Source organism: Coregonus clupeaformis, unplaced genomic scaffold (assembly GCF_020615455.1).
Source record: "Coregonus clupeaformis isolate EN_2021a unplaced genomic scaffold, ASM2061545v1 scaf2744, whole genome shotgun sequence".
NCBI lineage: Eukaryota > Metazoa > Chordata > Actinopteri > Salmoniformes > Salmonidae > Coregonus > Coregonus clupeaformis.
Genome location: NW_025536198.1, coordinates 17,501 through 40,448, shown reverse-complemented (window position 1 = coordinate 40,448; position 22,948 = coordinate 17,501). Strand labels below are relative to the sequence as shown.

At 41.7% G+C, this 22,948-nt stretch overlaps 1 non-coding gene and 8 pseudogenes across 1 annotated transcript; all 9 read left to right on the top strand.

Annotated features, from left to right (window-relative positions):
• Window positions 1–8,703: 8,703 nt before the first annotated feature.
• Window positions 8,704–8,819, top strand: LOC121565036 (annotated as a pseudogene).
• A 1,160-nt stretch (window positions 8,820–9,979) lies between these two features.
• LOC121565039 lies at window positions 9,980–10,095 on the top strand (annotated as a pseudogene).
• A 1,164-nt stretch (window positions 10,096–11,259) lies between these two features.
• On the top strand, window positions 11,260–11,377 carry LOC123489105. Its single transcript, XR_006660433.1, has one exon. It is a non-coding gene; the product is annotated as a 5S ribosomal RNA (ribosomal RNA).
• A 1,178-nt stretch (window positions 11,378–12,555) lies between these two features.
• Window positions 12,556–12,665, top strand: LOC121563214 (annotated as a pseudogene).
• A 1,172-nt stretch (window positions 12,666–13,837) lies between these two features.
• LOC123489099 lies at window positions 13,838–13,957 on the top strand (annotated as a pseudogene).
• A 1,157-nt stretch (window positions 13,958–15,114) lies between these two features.
• Window positions 15,115–15,234, top strand: LOC123489095 (annotated as a pseudogene).
• A 2,509-nt stretch (window positions 15,235–17,743) lies between these two features.
• Window positions 17,744–17,856, top strand: LOC123489097 (annotated as a pseudogene).
• Window positions 17,857–19,014: 1,158 nt separating this feature from the next.
• LOC123489098 lies at window positions 19,015–19,133 on the top strand (annotated as a pseudogene).
• A 1,156-nt stretch (window positions 19,134–20,289) lies between these two features.
• LOC123489101 lies at window positions 20,290–20,408 on the top strand (annotated as a pseudogene).
• Window positions 20,409–22,948: the final 2,540 nt, after the last annotated feature.

Below are 22,948 nucleotides of genomic sequence, written 5' to 3'. Positions count from 1 at the left end.
ACGTGTCAGACCGGGCCGGGCGCACGGCGCTGCACCATGCAGCCTTCAGTGGACACCAGGAGGTTAGCAATTAGCATGGACATGATTACACACTGTAGTCTACACTTTATACCTGCCCTATCCCCACGTTGAGCTTACTGTGCATCCGATTACTTACAATGGTTGTATGTAGGGCTGTGACGGTAATTGGATAACCGTGACATTGACGGTTTTGGATGAAGAACACCATGAAAATAAAATTACCGCCAAAACCAAAAAGAAGTATGATTTTCTCTCCATAAAATGTTTTATCACCTTTATTTTAATGTAGATATACTTTATCCATAGCGGGAGTGTTAACTATTGATTATATGGTATTGTTTTGCTGACTTAGTTGGAGGAGATATAGACAGTTTAATAGATGGACTATCTTTTGATGCACCGCAATCACCAAATCTGCTCTATGCGCGAATAGGAGAGAATCTTTGAAGGTCAATTCAGGTTAATTGAAGAGGGGGGGTGAGGTGAAAAGTGGGGACCGGGGGTAACTATAGTACCTCTAGATCTATAGCCTACAGGCTGGGGGTGGGTGGGTAGCCTCTGACCTCTGACCTTCACCTCTGACCTTTTTCATTGTTACAGTAGATCAGAGGAGTGAGGTGAAAAAGATGGCTCTCATTGCAAAAAACACCCATAACAACCTGTTTGGGCACATTTCAGTTTCACACCTAACGACGATGGAGAACCAGATGACTTGGCCAGCCTGTTTGCAGAATATGCGCAAAACCCATAGGCTACCTACTAAGAATTCCAGCACCACAAACGGGACACCGATAAGTGGCGAGCACTGCCAGACACTGGAACTCAGTTATTTAGTCATAGGAATGGTGCCTTTACTTAACGGTGGAGAAACCCGCCTTCAAATAAATGCTCTGGAAATTTGACAGACTATACGAGTTACCGGGGAGAAAGTATTTGTCTCAAACAGCGGTCCCTACCTTGTTCAACAAGGTGAAGGGGGGAGGTTCAGGCAGAGCTAAAGGACGTAGATTTGTTTATTTTTTGCACTGAATATGGACATGTGGTCAAGTGTAAATATGACTCCTTACATGAACCTAACAGTGCACTATCTGACGAAAGACTGGACACTGAAATCCAACTGTTTGGAAACAACCACATTCCGGAATTCCTTGACTGGGCCCTTGACGAAAATCTAATGTCCTGTATCGCCACAGACAACAGGGCCAACATTGTGGCTGAAGTGAGGCAACTGAACTGGCCTTGGCTAAATTGCTTTGGCCACAATCTCCATCTCGCTGTCACCATCAATGTGAAGCCAGAGCACAGGCCGTGTTCTAGGCCTATGTAGAACTCTGGTGGGCACTTTTAGCAGAGCTGGCGATTTAAAAGAGGGACCTAGTAAGGCCCAGACCGAGCTGAACCTCCCAATTCACAACCTCATTCTTGTGAGAAATGAAGTTTTAATAACTAAGCTGTAATAACCATTTATAGGCTATTCAATGTTAAAAGAATAAGCTATGCAAAATTATTGTTCATGAATAATTGTAATTCAGATGCCCGAGCAAATAAACAAACAAAATAGGCTAGTTTCCTTGAATCACTTAATGTTGCATTACCATAGGCCCATTGTTTTATTTAGCCAATCATACTCTAATTAAACCACTGATTATAATGAGTTAATAATGAGAATATAGAACATATTCTGGGAATCCTACATGTTACGTGTGTATACTATACCAGAAAGCATGATCATTAGCTTCTTCTGGATTGTTTTAAATCGCTGTAGCCTGTCGGAAGGCAGCGGAGTGCGGCGAATAGGCTTCCAAATAGATGACTGTTGAGTTGTGAATGTCAGTGAAAGAGAGGCTCAACCAGGCATATCGCAATTTTTCAAAATACAATGGAGGGAAAACAGTTTGGAAAGCAATTGGCTTATTGCTTCAAAGAGAAGAAGATGAAAATACTAATGTCTTTTTAATGATCAAAATCCTCAACTTAATTGAGGGAACAGTATTATTGGCATCGGCTATATCCCCGGTGAGTGTGCATATTCACTGTCTTTATCACTGGGTCAGTGCCACTTGAAAGTCGTGTTGAAAAAGATTCTGCTAATCTCTCTAGTCATATAAAGTGTAGTAGAATTGCGTGATTTTAAAATAATAAAAGGCCACATTTTTCCAGTGAAAAGAAACCTTACTCCACCACCCGCTGCATTGAACAGCCTGTGATTGAGTTATATTATTAGCCTAAATTATGACTATCCAATTTACTAATCACATTAGGAATAGTCAGCTATTTTACATAAGTTCCGAGCTGGTCATGGGTGCACTTCAGCCACGCTCAAGGTCCTAAACGATATTATAACCGCAATTGATAATAGACAGTACTGTGCAGCCGTCTTCATCGACCTGGCCAAGGCTTTCGACTCTGTCAACCACCGCATTCTTATTGGCAGACTAAATAGCCTTGGTTTCTCAAATGACTGCCTCGCCTTGGTTCACCAACTACTTCTCAGATAGAGTTCAGTGTGTCAAATCGGAGGGCCTGTTGTCTGGACCTATGGCAGTCTCTATGGGGGTGCCACAGGGTTCAATTCTTGGGCCGACACTTTTCTCCGTGTATATCAATGATGTCGCTCTTGCTGCTGGTGACTCTCAGATCCACCTCTACGCAGACGACACCATTTTGTATACATCTGGCCCTTCATTGGACACTGTGTTAACAAACCTCCAAACGAGCTTCAATGCCATACAACACTCCTTCAGTAGCCTCCAACTGCTCTTAAACACTAGTAAAACTAAATGTATGCTTTTCAATCGAACGCTGCTGGCACCCGCCCACCCGACTAGAATCACCACTCTCGACGGGTCTGACCTAGAGTATGTGGACAACTACAAATACCTAGGTGTCTGGTTAGACTGTAAACTCTCCTTCCAGACTCACATAAAGAATCTCCAATCCAAAGTTAAATCTAGAATCGGCTTCCTATTTCGCAAACAAAGCCTCCTTCACTCATGCTGCCAAACATGCCCTCGTAAACTGACTATCCTACCGATCCTTGACTTCGGCGATGTCATTTACAAAATAGCCTCCAACACTCTACTCAGCAAACTGGATGTAGTCTATCACAGTGCCATCCGTTTTGTCTCCAAAGCCCCACACACTACCCACCACTGTGACCTGTACGCTCTTGTTGGCTGGTCCTCACTACATGTTCGTTGCCAAACCCACTGGCTCCAGGCCATCTATAAATCACTGCTAGGCAAATCCCCGCCTTATCTTAGCTCATTGGTCACCATAGCAGCACCCACCCGTAGTCTGCGCTCCAGCAGGTATATCTCACTGGTCATTCCCAAAGCCAACACCTCCTTTGGCCGCCATTCCTTCCAGTTCTCTGCTGCCAATGACTGGAACGAATTGCAAAAATCTCTGAAGCTGGAGACTCTTATCTCCCTCAATAACGTTAAGCATCAGTTGTCAGAGCACCTTACGATCACTGCACCTGTACACAGCCCATCTGAAATTAGCCCACCCAACTACCTCATCCCTATATTGTTATTTATTTTGCTCTTTTGCACCCCAGTATCTCTATTTGCACATAATCTCTTGCACATCTAGCATTCCAGTGTTAATACTATTGTAATTATTCTGCACTATAGCCTATTTATTGCCTTACCTCCATAACTTGCTACATTTGCACACACTGTATATATATTTTCTGTTGTATTTTTGACTTTATGTTTTTTTACCCCAAATGTAACTCTGTGTTGTTTTTATCGCACTGCTTTGCTTTATCTTGGCCAGGTCGCAGTTGTAAATGAGAACTTGTTCTCAACTGGCTTACCTGGTTAAATAAAGGTGAACAATTTTTTTTTTTATAAGTTTGCAAATGTGATGATGCATGGAATGCTTGATATTTTTCATGGAGAAAATTAGCTTCCCCAAACTTGAGAGCAAGACTGGCCTAAACGCGCTAATGTTTTCCTTTGCTAATGTCCGTCCCGCCCCCTGTCAGCTGTCAGTTTTGTCGATGACCACGTAGCATAAGACACGCCAATCACCGACACCCGAAGTTCCATGACCATCACAGCCCTAGTTGTATGCTTGAGTTTGTTCAGAGGAGGCTTTGAATAAAATCCGATCTGAGTGTGAAATGCCTTACTGAGGGTAAATGGAAGCTCCTCTTGTGCCCGGCTCAGCCTTATACAGTTTAAGGTACTTTACCGTATCCATTTCAGTAAGGCCAGATTGTCCAAATTCTACCCAAATATTGATGGTACATGTGACAGGTGTAAAAGCTCCTTGCGTGACTCGACCCACATGTTCTGGTCCTGTCCCCGCTGGCAGATTATTTGTCCACTATTTAAAACCCTTTCTGAAGCATTTGATATAAAGTTGCAGCCTAAGTGCAGAAATGGCTATTTTTGGAGTACCAAACAACAATCCTTCTCTGACCAATAGACAGCTAGATGCCATTGCCTTTGCCTCCATGTTAGCCCGCAGAAGGATTTTATTGGATTGGAAATCTATCAATCCTCCCTTAGCCTCTCTTTGGCTCAAAGATCTGAAGCTGTTCCTGGGCCGAGAAAATGAGAAAAATGAGGTTACCATTCGAGGGGTCAACCAACTCATTTTATTCCTCCTGGGACCCGATGATATCCTATTTTGAACAGCTCCAAACACTTCCTCCAGATTAGTACTCTTGGCCCCACCTTGAGATTACTGCTATATAGGCCTATAAAATCACTTAATCACCTGAAATTGTTAGGCTATTACATTTTTGCTTGAAGTAACGTTGTATACTTTTGTTTTGTTTTCTGACATGTAACTCAATTACTTTCCCTTTCTTTTTAAATGTGTTTGGAGGCATTCTGGGGGAGGAGGGGAGGTCAAGGGGACTAAAGGGGAGAAATGTACCATGTCTTTACATGTTATCTTTCATTCATTGTGAATACAAAATATATAATTTTAAAGGAAGGCTTTTGAAGCCAGATTTAGCGGATTTTGCTGTTTAGTTTTCCTCAACCTGTGTTTTGTTTCTCTCTCTCTCCTCTCCTGTTAGATGGTGAGGCTGCTTCTCTCCAGAGGAGCCAACATTAATGCCTTTGACAAGAAGGATCGCGAGCAATCCACTGGGCTGCTTACATGGGTGATGAGTTTACCACATCATTTACATTCTGACTAATGTCCTTTATACCAATGAATGAATGAATGAATGGACTGTGTGTTAGTCTCACAGCTCAGCTGTATGAGCCACGTCTAGTGTGTTATTATGTCAGAATCATGTACTAAGTAGGTTGATTAGATGTTTTTCAGTTGTACTAACATGATGTAGGTGTTGCTTAGGTGCTGTGTACCACTGTAAACTAATCTATCTCTCCCTCTCTCTGCCTATCTCTCTGTGTTTGTATCTCTGTTTCTCTCTTAACCCCCTCTCCTCCTACTCTCTCTCTTCTCTCTCTCTCTCTCTCTCTCTCTCTCTCTCTCTTTCTCTCTCTCTCTCTCTCTCTCTCTCTCTCTCTATCTTTTTATCCCTCCCTCTCTCTCTCATCAGGGCACATTGAGGTGGTGAAACTGCTGGCCTCTCATGGATCAGAGGTGTCCTGTAAAACAAGAAGGCCTACACCCCTCTCCACTCTGCAGCCTCCCTCAGTGGAATGATCAGTGTGGTCAAGTACCTCCTGGACCTTGGTGTGGATGTGAGTCAACACGCATTCAAATGTGTAGGGGTTTTCATAATAGTAATGAAGAGAGAGAGGTTAGAGCCAGTGGTTTTCTAACAAGTTGAATAGATTTAGTTGATTTCTTACTAAGTTCAATAAATGTTTGAATATTGTTGAATTTCGGTTTAATGTCTGGATTCCGTGATTCGTCCAGCACGCCTATTTTGTAGGGCCTAGTCAATGAACTTGTCATAAATCAACATAGGATATGCCCTCCTCCCCCAACAAGACTCAAATATATATATATATATATATATATATATTGGAAATGTAAGCAAGGTTGAGCTTCTTCAGTTTGTGTCACAAAGTGGATACGTTTCTGTGTCCTTTCAGAGTGAGTGACACATTGACTTTATATAGTGTACCAAGAGTTGTCTCGCTAACGGCCAAACCAGCCTGAATACGCCGATCTCGTCCGATCTCGGAAGCTAAGCAGGTCGGCTGGTGAGCACTTGGATGGGAGACCGCCTGGGAATACCAGGGGTGCGCTCTTCTGTCCCAGTACAGTGTGCTCTTGTGTCATGGAGCAACTGCCTTTTATTTATCAAACCCTAATAATATCATGGATTGTTATTGGACTAAATGCAGTTTGTGTGTGCTGCCCTGCCCTGAACAAATCAAATAATGGACAGTGCGTTTCCCGCAAAATATAGGCAGTACATGCAGCCTTTGTTTTTAGTTCAGGAGACAGTCAATGTCTGTAGTCCATTAGGGAACTATAAAATCCCTTCAATGTTTTGCCTGATTCCGTTAATTCCCAAGTTCCCTTTTCTCCTTTAGATTTCCCGTTGACCGTTTGTCCCTGTTTTGGCAGGTTTTCGCTCTCAAAAGTACACCTTTTAATAGCAAAAACAGCACAATTGGATGTTCTATGTCCACAACAATGTTTAAACCTATCAGGTGACCATTTGTGAGGTCTGGGAAAAATGTAAGACATTTAGATTTTGGGGGTGTAGTTACTCCTTAAATGCAAGCGTGCACCAGGAAGAGACCTTTGTTTGGTTAAGCGGTGTTGCTGTAGAACAAATGGCCACTGGAGTGATGCAAATGATCACGGTATAATTCTGCCAGGCAGTCATAGGCTACTTGTACCGTTAACATTTACTTGCGAAGGTTTTGGGGAAAGCCATTCCTTCCCTACCAGAAGAAGGTTAATCATTAGCATCATCGCTAACGGCTACACAAAGTGTAGACATACGCGCGCACCGCACACATGCACACAGACAGGGGCATTCCTGTGCCGTGCCAGAAAGTTCATGGAAATACGAAATCACTGATGCATTTTGTTCATGTCTTATGATTGACTTGGGCAAATGAATGCGTTTTCTAACAAGTTGAATAGATTTAGTTGATTTCTTACTAAGTTCAATAAATGTTTGAATATTGTTGAATTTCGGTTTAATGTCTGGATTCCGTGATTCGGTCCGAACGCCTATTTTATAGGGCCTTAGTCAATGAACTTGTCATAAATCAACATAGGATATGCCCTCTTCCCCCCCAACAAGACTTCATATATATATATATATATATATATATATATATATATATATATATATATACTATATATATATATTGTAAATGTATAGAGTTGGGCTGAGCTTCTTCAGTTTGTGTCACAAAGTGATACGTTTCTGTGTCCCTTTCAGAGTGAGTGACACATTGACTTTATATAGTGTACCAAGAGTTGTTCCCTCGCTTGACAGGCCATACCAGCCTGAATACGCCCGATCTCGTCCGTTGGAAGCTAAGCAGGGTCGGGCCTGGTTAGTACTCTGGATGGGAGACCGCCTGGGAATACCATGCTGTAAGCTTTTTTGTCCCAGTAGAGCGTGCTCCTTGTGTCATGGAGCAACTGCCTTTTATTTATCACCCTAATAATATCATGGATTGTTATTGTGGGACTAGCCGCAGTTTGTGTGTGCAGCTTTGCCTGATCAAATCAAATAATGGACAGTGCTTTCCCCTCAAAATATAGGCAGTACATGCAGCCTTTGTTTTTAGTCTAGGAGACAGTCAATGTCAGTAGTCCATTAGGACACTATAAAATCCCTTCAATGTTTTGCCTGATTCCGCTAATTCCCAAGTTCCCTTTTCTCCGTTTAGATTTCCCCGTTGACCGCATGTCCCTGTTTTGGCAGGTTTTCGCTCTCAAAAGTACACCTTTTAATAGCAAAACAGCACAATTGGATGTTCTATGTCCACAACAATGTTTAAACCCTATCAGGTGACGATTTGTGAGGTCTGGGAAAAATGTAAGACATTTAGATTTTGGGGTGTAGTTACCCTTAAATGCAAGCGTGCACCAGGAAGAGACCTTTGTTTGGTTAAGCGGTGTTGCTGTAGAACAAATGGCCACTGAGTGATGCAAATGATCACGGTATACCTCTGCCAGGCAGGCATAGGCTACTTTGTAGTTAACATTTTACTTGCCGAAGGTTTTAGGGGAAAGCCATTCCTTCCCTACCAGAAGAAGGTTATCATTAGCATCATCGCTACGGCTAGCACACAAGTGTAGAGCATACGCCCGCACACATGCACACAGACAGGGGCATTCCTGTGCCGTGCCAGAAAGTTCATGGAAATACGAATCACTGATGCATTTTGTTCATGTCTTATGATTGACTTGGGCAAATGAATGCGTTTTTCTAACAAGTTGAATAGATTTAGTTGATTTCTTACTAAGTTCAATAAATGTTTGAATATTGTTGAATTTCGGTTTAATGTCTGGATTCCGTGATTCGGTCCGCAACGCCTATTTTATAGGGCCTAGTCAATGAACTTGTCATAAATCAACATAGGATACTCTTCCCCCCCAACAAGACTCATATTAAAAAATAATATATATATATATATATATATATTGGAAAATGTAAGCAAGTGTTTAGCTTCAGTTTGTGTCACAAAGTGATACGTTTCTGTGTCCCTTTCAGAGTGAGTGACACATTGACTTTATATATAGTGTACCAAGAGTTGTTCCTCCGCTTACGGCCATACCAGCCTGAATACGCCCGATCTCGTCCGTGAAGCTAAGCAGGGTCGGGGGCCTGGTTAGTACTTGGATGGGAGACCGCCTGGGAATACCATGTGCTGTAAGCTTTGTCCCAGTAGAGCGTGCTCTTGTGTCATGGAGCAACTGCCTTTTATTTATCACCCTAATATTGGATTGTTATTGGACTAAATGCGGTTTGTGTGTGCAGCCCATGCCCTGATCGAAATCAAATAATGGACAGTGCGTCCCCTCAAAATATAGGCAGTCACGCAGCCTTTGTTTTTAGTCTAGGGAGACAGTCAATGTCTGTAGTCCATTAGGCACTATAATATCCCTTCAATGTTTTGCCTGATTCCGTTAATTCCCAAGTTCCCTTTTCCCGTTTAGATTTCCCGTTGACCGTTTGTCCCTGTTTCTGGCAGGTTTTCGCCTCAAAAGTACACCCTTTTAATAGCAAAACAGCACAATTGATGTTCTATGTCCACAACAATGTTTTTAAACCCTATCAGGTGACGATTTGTGAGGTCTGGGAAAAATGCAAGACATTTAGATTTTGGGGTGTAGTTACCCTTAAATGCCGTGCACCAGGAAGAGACCTTTGTTTGGTTAAGCGGTGTTGCTGGCAGAACAAATGGCCACTGGAGTGATGCAAATGATCACGGTATAATTCTGAGGCAGGCATAGGCTACTTTGTAGTTACACATTTACTTGAAGGTTTTGGGGAAAGCCATTCCCTTCCTTACCAGAAGAAGGTTATCATTAGCATCATCAGCCTTCCGGCTACACAAAGTGTAGACATACGCTGCGCACCGCACACATGCACACAGACAGGGGCATTCCTTACCGTGCCAGAAAGTTCATGGAAATACGAATCACTGATGCATTTTTTGTTCATGTCTTATGATTGACTTGGGCAAATGAATGCGTTTTCTAACAAGTTGAATAGATTTAGTTGATTTCTTACTAAGTTCAATAAATTTTTGAATATTGTTGAATTTCGTTAATGTCTGGATTCCGTGATTCGGTCCAACGCCTATTTTATAGGGCCCTAGTCAATGAACTTGTCATAAATCAACATAGGATATGCCCTCTTCCCCCCCAACAAGACTCAAACATATATATATATATATATATATATATATATATTGGAAATGTAAGCAAGGGTTGAGCTTCTTCAGTTTGTGTCACAAAGTGGATACGTTTCTGCTGTCCCTTTCAGAGTGAGTGACACATTGACTTTATATAGTGTACCAAGAGTTGTTCCCTCGCGCACGGCCATACCAGCCTGAATACGCCCGATCTCCGATCTCGGAAGCTAAGCAGGGTCGGGCCTGGTTAGTACTTGGATGGGAGACCGCCTGGGAATACCATGTGCTGTAAGCTTTTTGTCCCAGTAGAGCGTGCTCTTGTGTCATGGAGCAACTGCCTTTTATTTATCACCCTAATAATATCATGGATTGTTATTGGACTAAATGCAGTTTGTGTGTGCTGCCCTGCCCTGATCAAATCAAATAATGGACAGTGCGTTTCCCTCAAAAATATAGGCAGTACATGCAGCCTTTGTTTTTAGTCTAGGAGACAGTCAATGTCTGTAGTCCATTAGGGCACTATAAAATCCCTTCAATGTTTTGCCTGATTCCGTTAATTCCCAAGTTCCCTTTTCTCCGTTTAGATTTCCCCGTTGACCGTTTGTCCCTGTTTTGGCAGGTTTTCGCTCTCAAAAGTACACCTTTTTAATAGCAAAACAGCACAATTGGATGTTCTATGTCCACAACAATGTTTAAAACCCTATCAGGTGACCATTTGTGAGGTCTGGGAAAAATGTAAGACATTTAGATTTTGGGGTGTAGTTACCCTTAAATGCAAGCGTGCACCAGGAAGAGACCTTTGTTTGGTTAAGAGCGGTGTTGCTGTAGAACAAATGGCCACTGGAGTATCAAATGATCACGGGTATAATTCTGCCAGGCAGGCATAGGCTACTTTGTAGTTAACATTTACTTGCGAAGGTTTTGGGGAAAGCCATTCCTTCCCTACCAGAAGAAGGTTATCATTAGCATCATCGCTACGGCTACACAAAGTGTAGACATACGCACCGCACACATGCACACAGACAGGGCATTCCTGTGCCGTTCAGAAAGTTCATGGAAATACGAATCACTGATGCATTTTGTTCATGTCTTATGATTGACTTGGGCAAATGAATGCGTTTTAACAAGTTGAATAGATTTAGTTGATTTCTTACTAAGTTCAATAAATGTTTGAATATTGTTGAATTTCGGTTTAATGTCTGGATTCCGTGATTCGGTCGCAACGCCTATTTTATAGGGCCCTAGTCAATGAACTTGTCATAAATCAACATAGGATATGCCCTCTTCCCCCAACAAGACTCAAATATATATATATATATATATATATATATATATATATTAATTGTAAGCACAAGGGTTGAGCTTCTTCAGTTTGTGTCACAAAGTGGATACGTTTCTGTGTCCCTTTCAGAGTGAGTGACACATTGACTTTATATAGTGTACCAAGAGTTGTTCCCTTGCTACGGCCATACCAGCCTGAATACGCCTGATCTCGTCCGATCTCGGAAGCTAAGCAGGGTCGGGCCTGGTCAGTACTTGGATGGGAGACCGCCTGGGAATACCAGGTGCTGTAAGCTTTTTGTCCCAGTAGAGTGTGCTCTTGTGTCATGGAGCAACTGCCTTTTATTTATCACCCTAATAATATCATGGATTGTTATTGGACTAAATGCAGTTTGTGTGTGCTGCCCTGCCCTGAACAAATCAAATAATGGACAGTGCGTTTCCCTCAAAATATAGGCAGTACATGCAGCCTTTGTTTTTAGTCTAGAGACAGTCAATGTCTGTAGTCCATTAGGGCACTATAAAATCCCTTCAATGTTTTGCCTGATTCCGTTAATTCCCAAGTTCCCTTTTCTCCGTTTAGATTTCCCCGTTGACCGTTTGTCCCTGTTTTGGCAGGTTTTCGCTCTCAAAAGTCACCTTTTAATAGCAAAACAGCACAATTGGATGTTCTATGTCCACAACAATGTTTAAACCTATCAGGTGACCATTTGTGAGGTCTGGGAAAAATGTAAGACATTTAGATTTTGGGGTGTAGTTACCCTTAAATGCAAGCGTGCACCAGGAAGAGACCTTTGTTTGGTTAAGCGGTGTTGCTGTAGAACAAATGGCCACTGGAGTGATGCAAATGATCACGGTATAATTCTGCCAGGCAGGCATAGGCTACTTTGTAGTTAACATTTACTTGCGAAGGTTTTGGGGGAAAGCCATTCCTTCCCTACCAGAAGAAGGTTATCATTAGCATCATCGCTAACGGCTACACAAAGTGTAGACATACGCGCGCACCGCACACATGCACACAGACAGGGGCATTCCTGTGCCGTGCCAGAAAGTTCATGGAAATACGAATCACTGATGCATTTTGTTCATGTCTTATGATTGACTTGGGCAAATGAATGCGTTTTCTAACAAGTTGAATAGATTTAGTTGATTTCTTACTAAGTTCAATAAATTTTTGAATATTGTTGAATTTCGGTTTGTCTGGATTCCGTGATTCGGTCCGCAACGCCTATTTTATAGGGCCCTAGTCAATGAACTTGTCATAAATCAACATAGGATATGCCCTCTTCCCCCCCCCCCCCAACAAGACTCATATATATATATATATATATATATATATATATATATATATATATATATTGGAAATGTAAGGGTTGAGCTTCTTCAGTTTGTGTCACAAAGTGGATACGTTTCTGTGTCCCTTTCAGAGTGAGTGACACATTGACTTTATATAGTGTACCAAGAGTTGTTCCTCGCTTACGGCCATACCAGCCTGAATACGCCCGATCTCGGAAGCTAAGCAGGGTCGGGCCTGGTTAGTACTTGGATGGGAGACCGCCTGGGGAATACCATGTGCTGTAAGCTTTTTTGTCCCAGTAGAGCGTGCTCTTGTGTCATGGAGCAACTGCCTTTTATTTATCACCCTAATAATATCATGGATTGTTATTGGACTAAATGCAGTTTGTGTGTGCTGCCCTGCCCTGATCAAATCAAATAATGGACAGTGCGTTTCCCTCAAAATATAGGCAGTACATGCAGCCTTTGTTTTTAGTCTAGGAGACAGTCAATGTCTGTAGTCCATTAGGCACTATAAAATCCCTTCCATGTTTTGCCTGATTCCGTTAATTCCCAAGTTCCCTTTTCTCCGTTTAGATTTCCCCGTTGACCGTTTGTCCCTGTTTTGGCAGGTTTTCGCTCTCAAAAGTACACCTTTTAATAGCAAAACAGCACAATTGGATGTTCTATGTCCACAACAATGTTTAAACCCTATCAGGTGACCATTTGTGAGGTCTGGGAAAAATGTAAGACATTTAGATTTTGGGGTGTAGTTGCCCTTAAATGCAAGCGTGCACCAGGAAGAGACCTTTGTTTGGTTAAAGCGGTGTTGCTGTAGAACAAATGGCCACTGGAGTGATGCAAATGATCACGGTATAATTCTGCCAGGCAGTCATAGGCTACTTTGTAGTTAACATTTACTTGCGAAGGTTTTGGGGAAAGCCATTCCTTCCCTACCAGAAGAAGGTTATCATTAGCATCATCGCTAACGGCTACACAAAGTGTAGACATCACGCTGCCAACCGCACACATGCACACAGACAGGGGCATTCCTGTGCCGTTTCAGAAAGTTCATGGAAATACGAATCACTGATGCATTTTGTTCATGTCTTATGATTGACTTGGGCAAATGAATGCGTTTTCTAACAAGTTGAATAGATTTAGTTGATTTCTTACTAAGTTCAATAAATGTTTGAATATTGTTGAATTTCGGTTTAATGTCTGGATTCCGTGATTCGGTCCGCAACGCCTATTTTATAGGCCCTAGTCAATGAACTTGTCATAAATCAACATAGGATATGCCCTCTTCCCCCCAACAAGACTCAAATATATATATATATATATATATATATATATTATATTGGAAATGTAAGCAAGGGTTGAGCTTCTTCAGTTTGTGTGACAAAGTGGATACGTTTCTGTGTCCCTTTCAGAGTGAGTGACACATTGACTTTATATAGTGTACCAAGAGTTGTTCCCTCGCTTACGGCCATACCAGCCTGAATACCCATCTTGTCGTCCGATCTCGGAAGCTAAGCAGGGTCGGAGCCTGGTCAGTACTTGGATGGGAGACCGCCTGGGAATACCAGGTGCTGTAAGCTTTCTGTCCCAGTACAGTGTGCTCTTGTGTCATGGAGCAACTGCCTTTTATTTATCACCCTAATAATATCATGGATTGTTATTGGACTAAATGCAGTTTGTGTGTGCTGCCCTGCCCTGAACAAATCAAATAATGGACAGTGCGTTTCCCTCAAAATATAGGCAGTACATGCAGCCTTTGTTTTTAGTCTAGGAGACAGTCAATGTCTGTAGTCCATTAGGGCACTATAAAATCCCTTCAATGTTTTGCCTGATTCCGTTAATTCCCAAGTTCCCTTTTCTCCGTTTAGATTTCCCGTTGACCGTTTGTCCCTGTTTTGGCAGGTTTTCGCTCTCAAAAGTACACCTTTTAATAGCAAAACAGCACAATTGGATGTTCTATGTCCACAACAATGTTTAAACCCTATCAGGTGACGATTTGTGAGGTCTGGGAAAAATGTAAGACATTTAGATTTTGGGGTGTAGTTACCCTTAAATGCAAGCGTGCACCAGGAAGAGACCTTTGTTTGGTTAAGCGGTGTTGCTGTAGAACAAATGGCCACTGGAGTGATGCAAATGATCACGGTATAATTCTGCCAGGCAGGCATAGGCTACTTTGTAGTTAACATTTACTTAGCGAAGGTTTGGGGAAAGCCATTCCTTCCCTACCAGAAGAAGGTTATCATTAGCATCATCGCTAACGGCTACACAAAGTGTAGACATACGCGCGCACCGCACACATGCACACAGACAGGGGCATTCCTGTGCCGTACAGAAAGTTCATGGAAATACGAATCACTGATGCATTTTGTTCATGTCTTATGATTGACTTGGGCAAATGAATGCGTTTTTCTAACAAGTTGAATAGATTTAGTTGATTTCTTACTAAGTTCAATAAATGTTTGAATATTGCTGAATTTTCGGTTTAATGTCTGGATTCCGTGATTCGGTCCATACGCCTATTTTATAGGGCCCTAGTCAATGAACTTGTCATAAATCAACATAGGATATGCCCTCTTCCCCCCAACAAGACTCAAATATATATATATATATATATATATATATATTATGGCAAGGGTTGAGCTTCTTCAGTTTGTGTCACAAAGTGGATACGTTTCTGTGTCCCTTTCAGAGTGAGTGACACATTGACTTTATATAGTGTACCAAGAGTTGTTCCCTCGCTTACGGCCATACCAGCCTGAATACGCCCGATCTCGTCCGATCTCGGAAGCTAAGCAGGATTCGGGCCTGGTTAGTACTTGGATGGGAGACCGCCTGGGGAAACCAGGTGCTGTAGCTTTTTTGTCCCAGTAGAGCGTGCTCTTGTGTCATGGAGCAACTGCCTTTTATTTATCACCCTAATAATATCATGGATTGTTATTGGACTAAATGCAGTTTGTGTGTGCAGCTTTGCCCTGATCAAATCAAATAATGGACAGTGCGTTTCCCTCAAAATATAGGCAGTACATGCGGCCTTTGTTTTTAGTCTAGAGACAGTCAATGTCTGTAGTCCATTAGGGGCACTATAATATCCCTTCAATGTTTTGGCCTGATTCCGTTAATTCCCCAAGTTCCTTTTCTCCGTTTAGATTTCCCCGTTGACCGCTTGTCCCTGTTTTGTAGTTTTCGCTCTCAAAAGTACACCTTTTAATAGCAAAACAGCACAATTGGATGTTCTATGTCCACAACAATGTTTAAACCCTATCAGGTGACGATTTGTGAGGTCTGGGAAAAATGTAAGACATTTAGATTTTGGGTGTAGTTACCCTTAAATGCACGCGTGCACCAGGAAGAGACCTTTGTTTGGTTAAGCGGTGTTGCTGTAGAACAAATGGCCACTGGAGTGATGCAAATGATCACGGTATAATTCTGCCAGGCAGGCATAGGCTACTTTGTAGTTAACATTTACTTTGCGAAGGTTTTGGGAAAGCCATTCCTTCCCTACCAGAAGAAGGTTATCATTAGCATCATCCGCACTGCTACACAAAGTGTAGACATACGGCACCGCACACATGCACACAGACAGGGGCATTCCTGTGCCTGTACAGAAAGTTCTGGAAATACGAATCACTGATGCATTTTGTTCATGTCTTATGATTGACTTGGGCAAATGAATGCGTTTTCTAACAAGTTGAATAGATTTAGTTGATTTCTTACTAAGTTCAGTAAATGTTTGAATATTGTTGAATTTCGGTTTGTCTGGATTCCGTGATTGTCCGTCAACCTAATTTTATAGGGCCTTAGTCAATGAACTTGTCATAAATCAACGATAGGATATGCCCTCCTCCCCAACAAGACTCATATATATATATATATATATATATATATATATATATATATATATATATATATATATATTGGAAATGTAAGCGCAGGGGTTGGCTTCTTCAGTTTGTGTCACAAAGTGGATACGTTTCTGTGTCCCTTTCAGAGTGAGTGACACATTGACTTTATATAGTGTACCAAGAGTTGTTCCTACGCTACGGCCATACCAGCCTGAATACGCCTGATCTCGTCGATCACGGAAGCTAAGCAGGCCGGTTGGCCTGGTTTGTACTTGGATGGGAGACCACCTTGGAATACCAGTTGCTGTAAGCTTTTGTCCCAGTAGAGCGTGCTCTTGTGTCATGGAGCAACTGCCTTTATTTATCACCCAATATCATGGATTGTTATTGGACTAAATGTAGTTTGTGTGTGCTGCCCTGCCCTGATCAAATCAAATAATGGAGACAGTGCGTTTCCTCAAAATATAGGCAGTACATGCAGTTTGTTTTTAGTCTAGGAGACAGTCAATTGTCTGTAGTCCATTAGGCACTATAAAATCCCTTCAATGTTTTGCCTGATTCCGTTAATTCCCAAGTTCCCTTTTCTCCGTTTAAGATTTCCCCGGACCGCTTGTCCCTGTTTTGGCAGGTTTTCGCTCTCAAAGGTACACCTTTTAATAGCAAAACAGCACAATTGGATGTTCTATGTCCACAACAATGTTTAAACCCCTACCTCAGGTGACGATTTGGAGGTCTGGGAAAAATGTAAGACATTTAGATTTTGGGGTGTAGTTACCCTTAAATGCAAGCGTGCACCAGGAAGAGACCTTTGTTTGGTTAAGCGGTGTTGCTGTAGAACAAATGGCCACTGGAGTGATGCAAATGATCACGGTATAATTCTGCCAGGCAGGCATGGCTACTTGTAGTTAACATTTACTTGCGAAGGTTTGGGGAAAGCCTTTCATTCCTCTACCAGAAGAAGGTTATCATTAGCATCATCGCTAACGGCTACACAAAGTGTAGCAGCATAACGACTCAGCACACATGCACACAGACAGGGGCATTCCTGTGCGTGCCAGAAAGTTCATGGAAATACTGAATCACTGATGCATTTTGTTTCATGTCTTATGATTGACTTGGGCAAATGAATGTTTCTAACAAGTTGAATAGATTTAGTTGATTTCTTACTAAGTTCCATAAATTTTGAATATTGTTGAATTTCAGTTTTGTCTGATTCCGTGATTCGGTCCGCAACGCCTCTATTTTTAGGGCCCTAGTCAATGAACTTGTCATAAATCAACATAGGATATGCCCTCTTCCCCGCCAAGACTCTATAAAAAAAAAAAAAAAAAAAAAATTATATTATAATATATATAAATATATATATATATATATATATATATATATATATATATATATATATATATTGGAAATGAAGCAAGGGTTGAGCTTCTTCAGTTTGTGTCACAAAGTGGATACGTTTCTGTGTCCCTTTCAGAGTGAGTGACACATTGACTTTATATAGTGTACCAAGAGTTGTTCCCCGCTTACGGCCATACCAGCCTGAATACGCCCGATGGGATCTCGGAAGCTAAGCAGGGTTCGGGCCTGGTGTACTTGGATGGGAGACCGCCTGGGAATACCAGGTGCTGTAAGCTTTTTGTCCCAGTAGAGCGTGCTCTTGTGTCATGGAGCAACTGCCTTTTATTTATCACCCTAATAATATCATGGATTGTTATTGGACTAAATGCAGTTTGTTGTGCCCTGCCCTGATCAAATCAAATAATGGACAGTCGTTTCCCTCAAAATATAGGCAGTACATGCAGCCTTTGTTTTAGTCTAGGAGACAGTCAATGTCTGTAGTCCATTAGGGCACTATAAAATTCCCCTTCCATGTTTTGCCTGATTCCGTTAATTCCCAAGTTCCCTTTTCTCCGTTTAGATTTCCCCGTTGACCGTTTGTCCCTGTTTTGCAGGTTTTCGCTCTCAAAAGTACACCTTTTAATAGCAAAACAGCACAATTGGATGTTCTATGTCCACAACAATGTTTAAACCTCTATCAGGTGACCATTTCGTGAGATTCTGGGAAAATGTAGGAGACATTTAGATTTTGGGGTGTAGTTACCCTAAATGCAAGCGTGCACCAGGAAGAGACCTTTGTTTGGTTAAGCGGTAGTTGCTGTAGAACATATGGCCACTGGAGTGATGCAAATGATCACGGTATAATTCTGCCAGGCAGGCACAGGCTACTTTGTAGTTAACATTTACTTGCAGGTTATGTGGAAAGCCGATCCTTCCTACCTGAAGAAGGTTATGATAGCCATCATCGCTAACGTGGCTACATAAAGTGTAGACACACGCTTCGACCGCCACGCATGCACACAGACAGGGCATTCCTGTGCCGTTTCAGAAAGTTCATGGAAATACGAATCACTGATGCATTTTGTTCATGTCTTATGATTACTTTGGGCAAATGAATGCGTTTTCTAACAAGTTGAATAGATTTAGTTGATTTCTTACTAAGTTCAATAAATGTTTGAATATTGTTGAATTTCGATTAATGTCTGGATTCGTGATTCAGTCCAAAACGCCTATTTTATAGGGCCCTAGTCAATGAACTTGTCATAAATCAACATAGGATATGCCCTCTTCCCCCAACAAGACTCAATATATATATATATATATATATATATATATATATATTGAAATGAACAAGGGTTGAGCTTCTTCAGTTTGTGTCACAAAGTGGATACGTGTGTCCCTTTCAGAGTGAGTGACACATTGACTTTATATAGTGTACCAAGAGTTGTTCCCTCGCTTACGGCCATACCAGCCTGAATACGCCCGATCTCGTCCGATCCTGGAAGCTAAGCAGCGTCGGCCTGGTTAGTACTTGGATGGGAGACCAGCCTGGGAATACCATGTGCTGTAAGCTTTTTGTCCCAGTAGAGCGTGCTCTTGTGTCATGGAGCAACTGCCTTTTATTTATCACCCTAATAATATCATGGATTGTTATTGGACTAAATGCAGTTTGTGTGTGCAGCTTTGCCCTGATCAAATCAAATAATGGACAGTGCGTTTCCCTCAAAATATAGGCAGTACATGCAGCCTTTGTTTTTAGTCTAGGAGACAGTCAATGTCTGTAGTCCATTAGGGCACTATAATATCCCTTCAATGTTTTGCCTGATTCCGTTAATTCCCAAGTTCCCTTTTCTCCGTTTAGATTTCCCCGTTGACCGCTTGTCCCTGTTTTTGGCAGGTTTTCGCTCTCAAAAGACACCTTTTTAATAGCAAAACAGCACAATTGGATGTTCTATGTCCACAACAATGTTTAAACCCTATCAGGTGACGATTTGTGAGGTCTGGGGAAAAATGTAAGACATTTAGATTTTGGGTGTAGTCTACCCTTAAATGCAAGCGAGACCAGGGAAGAGACCTTTGTTTGGTTAAGCGGTGTTGCTGTAGAACAAATGGCCACTGAGTGATGCAAATGATCACGGTATAATTCTGCCAGGCAGGCATAGGCTACTTTGTAGTTAACATTTACTTGCGAAGGTTTTGGGAAAGCCATTCCTTCCCTACCAGAAGAAGGTTATCATTAGCATCATGCTAACTGGCACACAAAGTGTAGACACTCTGCGCACCGCACACATGCACACAGACAGGGGCATTCCTGTGCCGTGCCAGAAAGTTCATGGAAAATACGAATCACTGATGCATTTTGTTCATGTCTTATGATTGACTTGGGCAAATGAATGCTTTTCTAAGTTGAATAGATTTAGTTGATTTCTTACTAAGTTCAATAAATGTTTGAATATTGTTGAATTTCGGTTTAATGTCTGGATTCCGTGATTCGGTCCTTAACGCCTATTTTATAGGGCCCTAGTCAATGAACTTGTCATCAAATCAACATAGGATATGCCCTCTTCCCCCAACAAGACTCAAATATATATATATATATATATATATATATATATATTGAAATGAGGCATGAGCTTCTCAGTTTGTGTCACAAAGTGGATACGTTTCTGTGTCCCTTTCAGAGTGAGTGACACATTGACTTTATATAGTGTACCAAGAGTTGTTCCCTTGCTTACGGCCATACCAGCCTGAATACGCCCTGATCTCGCCAGATCTCGGAAGCTAAGCAGGTTTAGGGCTGGTTAGTACTTGGACGGGGACCACCTTGGAATACCAGTTGCTGTAAAAGCATGTAAGAAGCTATGACGTGGACTGATAATCTGCGTTATAGGCTGGAGATGTGAAGATGTGAAATATGAAGCTATGATATGGAAAAAAATAAGCTGTGAACTATGGATGTGAAGATGTGATGTGAAATATGAAGCTATGATATGTAAAAAATAAGCTGTGAAGCTATGAGATGTGAAATATGAAGCTATGATATGTAAAAATAAGCTTGAGATGTGAAGATGTGATGTGAAATATGAAGCTATGATATGTAAAAAATAAGCTGTAAAAAGCTATGAGATGGGTTAATTCTTAAAAAAAAAAAAAAAAAAAAAAATACGCCCGATCTCGTCCAATCTTGGAAGCAGGGTCGGGCCTGGTTCAGTACTTGGATGGGAGACCGCCTGGGAATACCAGGTGCTGTAAGCTTTTGTCCCAGTAGAGCGTGCTCTTGTGTCATGGAGCAACTGCCTTTTATTTATCACCCTAATAATATCATGGATTGTTATTGGACTAAATGCAGTTTGTGTGTGCTGCTTTGCCCTGATCAAATCAAATAATGGACAGTGCTTTCCCTCAAAATATAGGCAGTACATGCAGCCTTTGTTTTTAGTCTAGGGAGACAGTCAATGTCTGTAGTCCATTAGGGCACTATAAAATCCCTTCCAATGTTTTGCCTGATTCCGTTAATTCCCAAGTTCCTTTTTCTCCGTTTAGATTTCCCCGTTGACCGCTTGTCCCTGTTTTGGCAGGTTTTCGCTCTCAAAGTACACCTTTTTAATAGCAAAAACAGCACAATTGGATGTTCTATGTCCACAATTGTTTAAACCCTATCAGGTGACGATTTGTGAGGTCTGGGAAAAATGTAAGACATTTAGATTTTGGGTGTAGTTACCCTTAAATGCAAGCGTGCACCAGGAAGAGACCTTTGTTTGGTTAAGCGGTGTTGCTGTAGAACAAATGGCCACTGGAGTGATGCAAATGATCACGGTATAATTCTGCCAGGCAGGCATAGGCTACTTTGTAGTTAACATTTACTTCGAAGGTTTTGGGGAAAGCCATTCCTTCCCTACCAGAAGAAGGTTATCATTAGCATCATCGCTAACGGCTACACAAAGTGTAGACATACTGCCACACCACACACATGCACACAGACAGGGGCATTCCTGTGCCGTGCCAGAAAGTTCATGGAAATACGAATCACTGATGCATTTGTTCATGTCTTATGATTGACTTGGGCAAATGAATGCGTTTTTCTAACAAGTTGAATAGATTTAGTTGATTTCTTACTAAGTTCAATAAATGTTTGAATATTGTTGAATTTCGGTTAATGTCTGGATTCCGTTGATTCGGTCCATACGCATATTTTATAGGGCCCTAGTCAATGAACTTGTCATAAATCAACATAGGATACTGCCCTCTCCCCCCAACAAGACTCAAATATATATATATATATATATATATATATATATATATTGGAAATGTAAGCAAGGTTGAGCTTCTTCAGTTTGTGTCGACAAAGTGGATACGTTTCTGTGTCCCTTTCAGAGTGAGTGACACATTGACTTTCATATAGTGTACCAAGAGTTGTTCCCTCGCTGACGGCCATACCAGCCTGAATACGCCCGATCTCGCGAGAAGCTAAAAGCAGGGTCGGGCCTGGTTAGTACTTGGATGGGAGACCGCCTGGGAATACCATGTGCTGTAAGCTTTTTTCCCAGTAGAGCGTGCTCTTGTGTCATGGAGCAACTGCCTTTTATTTATCACCCTAATAATATCATGGATTGTTATTGGACTAAATGCAGTTTGTGTGTGCTGCCCTGCCCTGATCAAATCAAATAATGGACAGTAGCTTCCCTCAAAATATAGGCAGTACATGCAGCCTTTGTTTTTAGTCTAGGAGACAGTCAATGTCTGTAGTCCATTAGGGCACTATAAAATCCCTTCAATGTTTTGCCTGATTCCGTTAATTCCCAAGTTCCCTTTTCTCCGTTTAGATTTCCCCCGTTGACCGTTTTGTCCCTGTTTTGGCAGGTTTTCGCTCTAAAAGTACACCTTTTTAATAGCAAAACAGCACAATTGGATGTTCTATGTCCACAACAATGTTTAAACCCTATCAGGTGACCATTTGTGAGGTCTGGGAAAAATGTAAGACATTTAGATTTTGGGTGTAGTTACCCTTAAATGCAAGCGTGCACCAGGAAGAGACCTTTGTTTGGTTGCCGCGGTGTTGCTGAAGAACAAATGGCCACTGGAGTGATGCAAATGATCACGGTATAATTCTGCCAGGCAGGCATAGGCTACTTTGTAGTTAACATTTACTTGCGAAAGGTTTTGGGGAAAGCCATTCCTTCCTACCAGAAGAAGGTTATGATTAGCATCATCGCTAATCTGCTACACAAAGTGTAGACATACGCGCATCACCGCACACATGCACACAGACAGGGGCATTCCTGTGCCCGTTCAGAAAGTTCATGGAAATACGAATCACTGATGCATTTTGTTCATGTCTTATGATTGACTTGGGCAAATGAATGCGTTTTCTAACAAGTTGAATAGATT